Source organism: Camellia sinensis, chromosome 15 (genome assembly GCF_055761805.1).
Source record: "Camellia sinensis isolate YWXY chromosome 15, ASM5576180v1, whole genome shotgun sequence".
Taxonomy (NCBI): Eukaryota; Viridiplantae; Streptophyta; class Magnoliopsida; order Ericales; family Theaceae; genus Camellia; species Camellia sinensis.
In genome coordinates this window covers 44,303,681-44,316,860 of record NC_138975.1, presented here as the reverse complement: position 1 = coordinate 44,316,860, position 13,180 = coordinate 44,303,681, and the positions used below count along the sequence as shown (strand labels likewise).

The 13,180-nt window shown below is 33.3% G+C and overlaps 1 long non-coding RNA gene across 1 annotated transcript; it reads left to right on the top strand.

Annotated features, from left to right (window-relative positions):
* Positions 1–4,764: 4,764 nt before the first annotated feature.
* LOC114311663 (uncharacterized) lies at positions 4,765–10,783 on the top strand. The gene is made up of 3 exons (XR_003646573.2): positions 4,765–10,035; positions 10,128–10,226; positions 10,355–10,783. It is a non-coding gene; the product is annotated as an uncharacterized LOC114311663 (long non-coding RNA).
* The last annotated feature ends 2,397 nt before the right edge of the window (positions 10,784–13,180 follow it).

The following is a 13,180-nucleotide window of genomic DNA, read 5'->3' as shown; positions in this document are numbered from 1 at the left end:
TGTTCCATACAGATTTCACTGGGACTGGGTTTGGACTTCTCTTGGCTCACCTACAAACACATGAATGAGCGTGAGCGATAGCCCAGCGAATAATATCAAATGAAAGAGTTATTCAAACGGTATGAAGAACAACATGCTTCAAACGGCCTTGGGCCCAATTCATATTTCTATTTAACATATATATATACACAATTTAAGTCAAGTGATTGTGGTTCCAAACAAGTGCCTTTGGCCCATTTATCTTTCATTCCTGTCAAAACGGCCTCTGGCCCATCAATTCATGTCAAAACGGCCTTTGGCCCATCCATTCATGTCAAAACGGCCTCTGGCCCATTCATTCTTTCTTGTTAAACTGGCCTTTAGGCCTTTCAGACTTTCATATCAAACTGGCCTTTAGGCTTTTCGAACTTTCATATCAAACTGGCCTTTAGGCCTTTCAAACTTTCATATCAAACTGGCCTTTAGGCCTTTCATTTATTCGTATCAAAACGGCCTTCGGCCCATTCATTCATATCAATCGGCCTTCGGTTCAATCATTCATGTCAATCGGCCTTCTGTCCAATCATTCATATCAATCGGCCTTCGGCCCAATCATTTATGTCAATCGGTTGTCCATAATTGAAACTAGCAAACTTATAAAGAAATAAGCAATTGGACAATTGACAAACTTCAAAATATCGATATTACTCACAGTGATCGGTTGGTTGATTTGCCCTGAAGCTCGACTCTACACAGTCCATGAACACAAAAAGGGTCACCAACAATTCAATCCGTTCTTAAATTCACATTTTCCTCTTTAGGCTTTATTCTTATCTCTTTATCTCAATTACAATGCTTAATGCATGCCTAAGAGTGCTTGCAAGTGAAAGAGAACGGAAAATGAAACACAGAATGATCACACAAAATTTTCAGAAACAGGGTCCCCGCTTGAGCGGACCCAAGAGGCCTGCAAAAGTACTGGTTATGTCTAATTTACGCTCGAGCGTGAATTCTGGCGCTAGAGCGGAAGGCCTCTCTATATGGCTCCCCACTCGAGCGGACACTATATCTGCAAAAAGTGCTGGGAGCACGAAATTCACGCTCGAGCGGCGGTTTCTCCGCTCGAGCGGACATCAAATTTCTGGAAAATCCAGAATGCGTTCTTGAGCTCCAACTTCAAATTCAAAGGCTCCAAATGCATGATTTTGGCTCAAACTTCATATATATGTATGCTAACATGATACAAACACTAAATTATAATATTTTGAAGCTCAATTTCATAAATCAAATCCATGCATGGCTCATTTCCCGCCAATTCATCACTAACATAACAACTTCATGCATTCAAAGCTTCTACTCCCATCGATTGTACATGCATGTGACATATAACCCTCATTCTCACCCCATATGATGAAAGGATGGTCAAATACATGGATTTCAACCAAGATTTAACATGAGTCATGTAATTCAAGCTCAATTATGCAAATTCAAGACAATTATATACATGCATGCACATATTGGCTCTCAATTCAACAAAACCAATTCAATTACACTTCAATCCTTACTCTTGATCATTAATCAACTTTGAATACACAAAATTACACATTAAACTCATGGATTTACTCACCTAGGAGCCTCAAACACCCAAGTTCTAGCCAATTCTTGAGTTCAATCTTCAAATTCCCAAGCTTGAGCCAAAAATTGCACAAGTCTCTCCCTCTTTCTCTCTATGGCTGACCTTCTCTCTCTCACAATTGTATAACTCAGATTTTTTTGAGTTCAAAGGAAGTAAGGGAGAGTGTATTAAGGCCCCCACTCAACAGAATATAATAATAACAAATAATTGGGCACTAATTCATCAATTTAATCAACTTAATCTGGTCCGAATCAATTTTTGATTAAATTTCACCGTAGGCTCTAAAAATTATGCCAATCACAATGGCGCAATCAATTTCGGTTTCGGTGGCTGATAAGACCTTCAATTTAATTTCGAAAGCAGATGATCAAACAGATATTCCTACGGTAGACAAATAAAAATTCAAAACCACATATTTTCACATAATTGGCACATGAAATCATATCAGGCACACAATCAAATTCATAATAAGGACTCATTAGCATAATACGGAACAGGGTTATCACATGATTTGTCAAAATTTATTTGTTGTCCAAAGGCCTTGTAGTGCATGTTCAAAATCTCCAACACATTTTTGCAAAATATCAGCTTTAAGAAAAGGTAGCACATCATTCACAAAAAATAAGTGCGAAAGGATGGGGCAGTGCTTTGTTATCTTCATCCCTGAGATTTGGTTTTGATTGAGGCTCCAGTTGAGAAGTTTTGAGAGGACATCTGCTACTAAAATGAAAAGATATGGGGAGAGGGGTCGTCTAAACGAATTCCTCAAGAATGAATGAACGAGGCTCTCTTTTTAACAATATTAGAAATTTATTTTAATTAGTAATTCAAGTAATTTATCATATCATTATACATGAGAGCAATTAAATATTTTATTGTTTCAGCTAATTTTGACAAATAAAAAATTATGTGAAAAGGTATTTATAAATTTTAAACTATAAAAAATAATTTTTATTTGAAACAAATCTCAAAAATATATTTGTAATTCACCCTTCTTTTAAATGTTATTCTTACGTTTTCTTTGATTATATCTTGACAAATATCCCCTTATCTAATTGGCGATTCTCTACCACACTCACTTTTAGCTCTGGACATTTGTTAGAGATGACAAATTCTGAAGTAATGCGAGGTGGTGGTGGTACAATGCTACGAGAGAAATTAAATAAACGTGAAGGTATATTAATTAATCATTGTTGCAGTAAAGGATGCTTTCTTACATAGAAACCATGACGATCAATCTCAAAAGACTTATAGATGATATTTGATAACTTGATTTAAGACTTAAAATTTACTATTTAATTCCATTTAACAACTATAAATGGTATCATTTTAAAATTTAATGAAAATTTGATTTTACCCTCTAAATTATATGTCGATGATCAACTTAACAATTGTACTTGTAATTTTAATTTTACATTTAAAATATTTGATTTTGGATCAATTTTACTCTTGTCGTTTTTAATCAACCAGAAGTTGCTGACGTGGTACCGAAATTTCAATTTCGTTTGAAATTTTATTTTTCCTCCCAAACTATCTAAAAAATATAAAGAGGAAACATCATTTTGCCCTCCAAACTTTCACTCACTTTTCAATTTGACCCCTAGACTTTGATTAATATCAATTTTACACCCAAACTTCGAAATTTTGATTAATTTGGCCCATGCCGTTACATTCCGTTTACAATTGGACGGAATGTGTTGATGTGATAACAAAGTTCATTAGAAATTTTATTTTATCCCCCAAACTATACCTTAAAAATCAATTTGCCCCTCACGTCAGTACATTCCGTTCAATTGTAAACGGAATGTGATAGTAGGGGCTAAATTGATCAATTTTTTGAAATTTTAGGTGTAAAATTGATATTAATCGAAGTCTACGAGTCAAATTGAAAAACACGTGAAAGTTTGGAGGGCAGAATGATATTTTGTCAAATATAAATCAGACTCTCAAATTTTAAATTGTTTAGGGGTCTAATTGATATTTTAGGGATAGTTTGGGGAACAAAACAAAATTTCAAATGAAAACGGTAGTAAAGTGCTGTCTAATTATAGACGATAACTAACAACATGGGTGTAATTGATCCAAAATTGAATAGTTTATTTGTAAAATTAAAATTATAAGTATAGGGGTTAAATTGATCATCGATGTATAGTTTGGCGGACAATGAAATTTCTTTAAAAATTTAAGTTGCTCTTAAAATATAAGTTAAAAATTAAGAAAAATTTAAGTGATAAAATGAACTTAATTATAATTGAATTTATTAATACTTACATATAATCATCAATATAAACTGCTATAACCTCACAACCGTTGCTATCAGCACTACCGCTACTGCCTCCACTACTACGGCTATCACCACCATAACCACCACCCCATTTACGACCATCGCCGTCATCACTATTATCATTGTTATCCTAAACATCATCATCATTTCATTACCACCACCACCATGGTCTCCACTATTGTTGTCACTACCATTACAACAACTACTACAACACTTCACATTCACAAATATTGTCACCCTTACCATACCTATCAATATTCTACTACCACAATAATTACCATCATTGCACTATCTATACTACATTACCCTTCTACCATCACCACAACCATCTCTCTGTTTCCACCACCATTGTCAGTGGCACGATAAGCACTATTGCTGCCTCAACTACCACATCACAGTCACCAATTCACTTTTACAATATAAAATTAAAAATTATAATTTAAAAATAATAATTTTTAAATTTTAATATCATACATATCAAACAAATATATTTTTTTTAATTTAGTATTTAAATTTTGGATAAATTACAAATAGACTCCGTGAGATTTGCTTAAAGTACGATACCACTTATAGTTTTGGAAATTACATTATGTTCTTTGAAGTTTCTAATTTCATAATAAATGTCATCTTTTATTAATAAATTATTTAGTCAATTAACAATTTTTGATGTTAGAAATTTATTTCAATTAATAATTCAGGTAATTATCATTATATAAGATAACAATTAGGAATTTATTTTTTTAGTTAATTCTATTAAATAATTTTTTTTTTTTTAGGCAAGGAAGTATTTGCAATTTTTCAAATTATAGGGAGCAATCCGTATTTTAAGCAAATCTTAAAGGGTGTATTTGTAACTTACCTAGAATTTTTTATCATTTTTTTTTTCCTAGTTTAACAATTCAGCATTCGATTTTTTGAGGTTAGTTTTTCAATTTTCAGTTTTATCAAATATCACCTTAGACTCGGTTTGTTTTGATGTAAAATACTTTATATCATAAAAAAAGTTTTTTTATTTATTTTTATTTTTTTATATGTAAATTGATTTTCTACAAATATATATATATATTATTTTCATTGGCGTTCATTATAAATTCTAATTGTCACATTACTCAACTCAGAATTTTACTTCCAGACAACTAAAAATTTGAATAGTCAATTTACATAATTAAAAAAATTAGTATCACATTACTCAGCTTTTATATTGGCTTTTATCTTTGCTAATGAAAACGTATTTTTTAAAGTTTTATTTATTATGATTTTTTCTTAGAATTTGTTACTCCTTGTTGGAGTGTGAAACAAATTTTTGCCCCAACAATATACAAGCAAGAATGTATAAATAGCCTTAATTCTCTTGTCATTTGAAAGCAATTCCCCCCCCCCCCCTCTCCTTATATATGAATAGCATGTGTCATGTTTTTATAAGGAAAATTATATAAATTTGTTCAGCTCATCAGTGAATTAATTTCAACCAATATTAAGTGATCGTTTTTCTTAAAAAAAATTCTAATTGGCGTTATCAATTACACTTAATTGATATAAAATTTAAAATTAAGAGTCAAAATCAAATTAATTGAAATTACAGATATCAAATGAATGCATATTTTTTTTTATATAAATTTTTGAGAAAATATCATTGTCTTCCAAACTTTCACGCATTTTTCAATTTGACCCTTAGACTTCGTATAATATCAATTTGCCTCCCAGACTTTTGAAATTTTGATCAATTTAGCTCATATCGTCACATTCCGTCTACAATTGAACGAAATGTGATGAGCTGTCCCCCTAAACTATTATTTGGAGGGAATATAAAAGGGCGTTGCTTATAGAATGAGTTGGTGTGATGAATGGTTGAACTAGGGTTTTCTTGGGATCAAAATCAAGTTTGGGGTTTTCAAATTCCTCACACCAAATCAAAATCAAAGTTCATCATTCAATGAAGGTCATGAACTAACATTGAATGATGAGTTGGGTTCGAAGAGAGAAGGATGTCAATCGAAGAAATAGAGCACCTATTTATGGTATTTATTTTTAACATTTGTTTATTTGTTTATTTAATGATTATTAAAAATTGATTTGTGATATAATCATAATTTGATTTGCCATTTTTCTAAATAAATCTTTGTCTGTTTGTCTTTGAAATGGATTTGTTTAATTGGAGCTGTTTTACTTTAATAGTGTATTGGTTTAATAGTGTATTTGTGTAATACTGTATTAGTATTAGTTTAGTAGTAATTTTATTAATCTATTAGTATAATCAGTCATTAATAGCATCATTTTTTATGTAATACTTATTAAAAATCAATTTGTGACATAATACTAATTTGATTTGTCCTTTTTTTTTTTTTTAAATATAAATCTTTGTGTGTTTGTCTTTGATATGGATTTGTTGAATTGGAACTGTTTTACTTTAATGGTGTATTAGTTTAATAGTAATTTTATTAATTTATTAGTATAATTAGTCCATAATTGCATCATTTTTTATTTTAAAAATGCTGAGAAAGGATCTTGTTATTTCACAATCAAAATGCATCATGAGCGTGTGGTTAGTTATAATCCTAAGAGGGTTTATACTGGTGGATTTATCAGTTATTTTGACTTTGGTAATTCTGACATTTCTTGAAACAAGGAGCACCGAGATTGCTCCCGTTGAAGTTTTCGCTCAAGCCTCATCCTTGTATTTGATTAAGCTGTCCTTATCGAGAGGTGTGTATTTGAATGCAGGCTAAATAGTTATTTTACTAAAAGTGGTACATTTCTATGGGTACCTCTAGTTTTTGAAACGATTGTTTGATCTCTGCCTTTTGCTTCTCGATTCAAGATCTCGTTCTGTTTCTTGGTCTTTGTCTACTTCTTCCTTAGGAGCGTAGTTCCCTCTCCCTGCCTTGGCGCACAGGTAGTTTCCACCGATCTTTTGACTTGCGTACCCTATCCTTGAGGATAAAGAAGGACATGAGTTGTGCGTTGTATGCCCGCCTCCTCAATGACTCTATAGGCACAACTCCCACTGATGTTAAGGGGCTTCTTTAGATCCTTCTCCCTCATTCTTTAGTTACATACACCGTCAGTTCCTTCCTATCCACCCACGCACTTCCTCGTCGTGTATCGGTGGGGTTTGTTTTTGGAAGAAGCTGGAGTCTATCAATTCTGGAGTTGGGTAATATGGCCAAGGAAGTAGGCTATAGTGGATGTAATATTTATTATTATAAGGTTAATGATTTTGCTGGGTTGGAGTTGATTAACACTGATCAAAGATGTAATGAGGTTGGACACATTGGTGGATGGAAGCAAAGTAGTAAAGGTTTATGTAGGTTGTTTAGGAATGGATAATATTATAGGAACCCAAGTTAGTCAAGTAGGGTCAAGTGCAAAAAGAAGTCAGAGAAATGGAGTACTTGTAGATGTACAAGTATCACAAGAGGAAGAAAGTAATGACTATGATCGTAATCCCTCAGACTCTTCCTCATTTAATAAGTCTGAGAAATATGAGGACAGTGACTATCGAATTTTTGACAATGATGCATTGTATGAGGCTAATGTTGACAAAGATGTAGAGTTTTTTAGTGTAAGAAGTAGTAAAAATGTAATGGCTGAAGGAGTTGATGAGCTAGAAAGCCTTAGAAGCTTCTTTGATGAGCTAAGAAGTATTGACAGCTCATCTGATGAATTCTCATAGGACTAAATACCCTATTTTTAATACTGAGGCTGATATGCACAATTCTAAATTCAAATTTGGAATGGAGTTTAAGACCCATGATCTGTTTAGGGACGCTATGAAGGAGTATGCAACTAAGTGGTGCAAACATATAACATTTACCAAGAGTGACAAACAAAAGGTTAGGGCAGAGTGCAAAAGTGGTTGTCCTTGTGTTTGTTATGCTTCATATGTAGAAGGTGATGGGGTGTATAAGATCAAAACATTTGTTGATGAACACACTTGTAATAGATCTTTTGATGTGGCACATGTGAGTTCCAAATGGGTTGTCAAGAGGTACTTTGAAAGAATAAGGTTAAATCCTACATGGCTAATTCAGTCATTGGCAGACACAATTACAAATGAGCACAATGTCAAGGTTGACTTACAAAAAGTGAGAAGGGCAAGAAAATAGATGTTGACATTGGTAGAGGGTACTGCAGTTGAGCAATTTGCACTGTTATGGAGTTACATTGAGGAGATTAGGAGTTGTAATCATGGAACAACAGTGTGCATGAAGGTGAAATAAGTTCCAAAAGTTAACGAAGGGAGTAATGCAGGGGTTTATGATGGGAGTAATACAAAGTCAAAGTTCAAAAGGTTGTACTTGTGTTGGAGTCCATTAAAGAAAGCTTTTATGAATGATTGTAGGTCAATGATAGGTTATGAAGCACGGGTGCGGGTACATATATTGGTATAGGTACGCCGATACGGCAAGACCTAAAAAAATAGGATACGGGTACGTCTGGGGTACGCCAATAATTTTTTTTTATTTTTTATTTTTTATAATTTATAGTTTCAAATTCAACCTACAATCAAAGTTCAATACCAAAACTAAAAGGAAAAATTACAAAATCAAAAGAGAAATCATAGTTTAACAATACCAATACCAAAGCAAAGTCCATAAACTTTCATTCTAAAAGCAAGCTAAGTAAACTTTGAAAACTTGAAATTTCAATTTTTACTTCCATCAACTTCATCATTGAATAATGCATCTTTCATTTCTGGTACATCAAGTAAAAGATTTGCAATGTCAAGTAAATCAGAACTCTTTAATAAATTAAATGTATCTCCACCAACGTTCCATAGTTTAGTGTACCCCCCATCTCGTACCCACGAAGTATCCACAAAGTACCTAATTGTCAAATAATGTATAAAAAGTACCCGAAACGTATTTCGAATACCTAGTACGCATGCAGTCCTATCGGTATGAGTACTAGTACCCGGTAAGCACCTGATACGAGTACGATAACATTTTTGGAGTACCCATGCTTCATAGGTGATAGGAGTGGATGAATACCATTTGAAGGGGTCACTTGGTAGTATTCTCTTGACTGTAGTTGGGATAGATGCAAACAATTGCATATTTCCATTTGTTTATGCAATTGTTGAGAAAGAGAAGAAGAAAACATGGTTGTGATTTTAGAGTTACTAGGACATGATCTAAATATTGTAAATTCTCATTGTTATACCTTTATGAGTGATAAACGTTAGGGTTTAATTGATGCAGTGGCTAAGTTGTTTCCAAATGCTTCACATAGGTTTTGTATGAGGCATTTGTACAACAATTTTAAGGGTGAACATAAGGGATGGGTTCTAAAAAATCCATTGTGGAAGGTTGCCAGGGCAAGTACTGTTCTTGCATTTACTAGAGTGATAAAAGAGATTAAAGAAGTTAATTGTAAAGCATACAATTGGTTGGTACAAAGACCACAAATTCATTGGAGTAGGAGCCACTTCAACACTTTTCCGAAGTGTGACATTTTACTGAACAATTTGAGTGAGCTCTTCAATTCAAGTATCTTGCAAGGTAGGAGTAAACCTGTGGTGACAATTTTGGAGAAGATTAGGATGTTGTTAATGGAAACAGTTCAAAAAAGAAGACATGCAATGCAAAGGCACAACGGTCCTATATGTCCTACGATTCAGAAGAGGCTGGAGCAAATGAAAGTGGATGCAGCTGGACGGATTCGTGGATGGATTCGTAGATGGAATTGCAAGAGCAATTTGAAATTGTAGGGACATATGGAGAGTAATACAAGGTGGACTTGCAAGCTTGGACTTGTGGCTGCAGGAAGTGAGATCTGTTAGGCATTCCATGTGCCCATGTTGTGACTGTTGCAAACTATTTGGGTCAAGAACCAGAAAAATATGTTCATTAGTACTATAAGGTGGAGACTTATTTGAAGATCTATGACAACATGTTGAGTCCTATTAATGGTAGAGAAATGTGGCCAACAACTGAGTATGCTAAGGTGCTGTCACTTGATGTGAAGAAGAGAGCTGGGAGGCCTAAACTAAATAAAAAAAGAGACTGAGGCACCAATTGAAGGAACAAAGCTAGGAAGGCAGGGCACTCAAATGACTTGTAAGAACTGTGGGAAAGTGGGACACAACAAGAGAACTTGCAAGGTGAAAAGAATATTCAACTACTTGTAACAAAATGTAAGTTCAATTAATGTTTATCAATTTTGTTTATTTTATTTCATGTTTATCAATATTGTTAACTGCTGTAATCATGTTTGTCAATTTTGAAGCGCCAGCCTAAATGGAGCCAACCTCAAGTGAGCCAAACTCAGGGGAGCCAAGCTCAGGGAAGCCAACTTCAGAGTCAAGTAACTGTAGAAGGAAGTGAGGTCAGGCCAAACAGAAGATAGAAGAACCTAGCTATAAGTGTACTCTCTTTATATATATATATATATATTAATAGTAACTTTTCTATATTTGATTGAGTTTAATTGTGGATAGTTCACTGTTATTGTAGGTTAAAAGGAGAGTGGTAGAAGAAAGTTAGTCAACTCTATCTTCAATGAGTTCAACCACCACACCAAAGGAGGGTCAAATGATATGGAGAGGCAAGCTAGTGTACAATGCTAGTGCCCTTAAAACACCATCCACTGTACATCGGAAGGATGCACCTAAAAATTAAAGAAGTGTTTTTTTTTGTTTTTGGATAGTAATTAGTTTAGATAGTAATCGATTTTTTGGAAATCCATAACAAAATGAAAGTATAGCTATTTGGTGTTTCTTGTTTATGGATATGTCTAGCAATCAACACTAAACATCACTACAACATTAAGTCTTTTTGTACATTTACTTTTTCTTTTTTGTTTGGAATGGTTGCCCTAAACATGTTAACTTTGTAAAGGTTGTGTTTAAATTGTCTTTGACAATTGTTATTGGTTGCCCTGAACTTGTTTACTATGATGTTCTGTTTTTTGGATGGGTGCCATTTGATAGATGGATGTCATTTCATGCTTTATTGGTTTTCATTTTTGTTTTTGGGTTTTATGGATGAATGTTTTGGTTTCATTTTTGTTTTTTGGTTTTGCGTAAATGGTTTTGGTTTCATTTTTGGTTTTTGGTTTTGAGTAAATGGTGATGGTGTTTGATGGATGGATGTTTTTTCACCCTTAAAAAAACAGAGCATCACCATTTAATTTTAAAAAAAAGACGATTATATTTTCTCCAAATGGTGTGATGCTCTATTTTTTTAAGAATAAAATTTACATTTAAAATACTTCTCCCATTACATTTCATTCATAATATTAAGTACCCATTACATTCATTCATGATATTAAGTATCCATTATATTCATTCATAATATTTCCCCCACATTCATTCTTACATTTTGTTAGAAACAACATTGATACAATGATGCACCATGAGATAACCATGTACATCCATAGCTTTCTCTCTCTTCCATTCCTTGTCTGCAGTCTTGTTTCTAGCTTACTGATCTTCTTCAACAACCCAGGGATGATTTGCACTGCCTGTGAACACATAGGCAAGTCTGCCCAGGTGAAGTGATTGTAGCCACTATTGGAACAACTGAGGAACCTCTTACCAGGATTTGCATCAGTCCATGATGTTTATATTATCCTTTGTCTTCCACAAAAGATGCACATCACATCTTCCATGTCACTTGAGCTCCATTTTCCTTTAGTTGAGCTCTATTTTCCCTGATTTCTTAACCTTTTATTCCTCATTCTCTCTTTAAAAACAAAGCTTTATTTTTTGGGGGGCTTTTTTGTGTTAAATAGCAGAACGAGAAGCTTGGATATGGCAGGAAAGACTTCAATTTCCCTCCAAATAATAGTTTAGGAGGACAACTCATCACATTTCGTTCAATTATAGATGGAATGTGATGACAGAAGCCAAATTTATCAAAATTTCAAAAGTTTGAGGGGGCAAATTGATATTATATGAAGTCTGGGAGTCAAATTAAAAAATGCGTGACAGTTTGGATGGCAAATGATGTTTCCTCTAAATTTTCTTATAATTGAATTGACCACATATTTATGAATTGAATTTTCTTATAGATCAACTATTAAATATTGTCGAATCTGCAAACAAAATGAAAATGATTGTGTGTTTCAGCACAATAAAACCCCTAGTTATTAACATAATACTTAACACAAGACATGAGGCTGGAGAGAGAGATGTGAAACATAATACTTAATACAAGACACGAGGCTGGAGAGAGAGATGTGAGACTGGAGAGAGAGAGATAGACAGAGAGAGAGAGAAAGAGAGAGAGAGAGAGAGAGAGAGAGAGAGAGAGAGAGGCAAGGAAGGAGATAGAGAGCTCAGGTTAAGGCAATAGTTTAGAACTCAAATGCTTCTAATTCGAGGTTGGATCAAGTTGGGATGCCTTTTTGCATATTTACACTAAACTAGGATGGAAAACGATTTGACCTGATATGAGTTAAACTTTTGAGTGTTCAAATTTGTTTATTAAAAACAATAATGTTTGGGAGCTTTAATGATGTGGAGAGCGCCCATGTGATATGGAGACCTATACTCCTTTCTCTACTTTCTCTCTTTTCCACGTCATTAGAGCTACTATTTTAGAGTTATGTATCACTACTCTATTAAAAATTATAAATGAGTTTTCGAGCTCGGCTAATCAAATATTTGAGAAACTCGAATTTGGTTCGGTCCAATTCAATTACATAAACAGATAGAGTTTGAGTCGAGCTTGAGATTGAAAAAAAAAAAAAAATTTAAACTTAAATTAATTTATTTATTAAGATTAAAAAATAAAATAATTATGAGCAAAATATACAAGAATGCTTATATTAGTAATAAATTTCATCAATCAAATATGCAAATTTACACAAGTACCAAGTAAACACAAATAGAAAATAAAATAGTTTATTAAAAATTTATTTGATATATCATTAAAATTATATATATATATATATATATTTATGTTTACAAGTCTTATCAAGCCGAATTTCGATTACTTGAGCTTGGCTCAATTAATAAAAGCCCCTAAAAATTAAGCTCAAACGAGTTGAGCTCAAGATATTCTTCAACAGTTTGGTTCATTTGACGCCTTACCTTAAAACTTGTTGAGTTTTGCATTTTATTCATCAAATTCAAACCTAAACTATTAAATGCCTCCCAAACTTGCCTATTAGGGTTGGGTTGCTCCAGAACTCTTTGGGTTGGGAAGCTTAAAAAAGAAAAAAAAAAAAAACTAAACTGTGTAGGAACAAAATTGTTTATTTAATTGCTATCAATCTGGACCATTTTCATTATATTGAGGCTCCGTTTGTTTTTCTGTTTTCATGTAAAATGATTT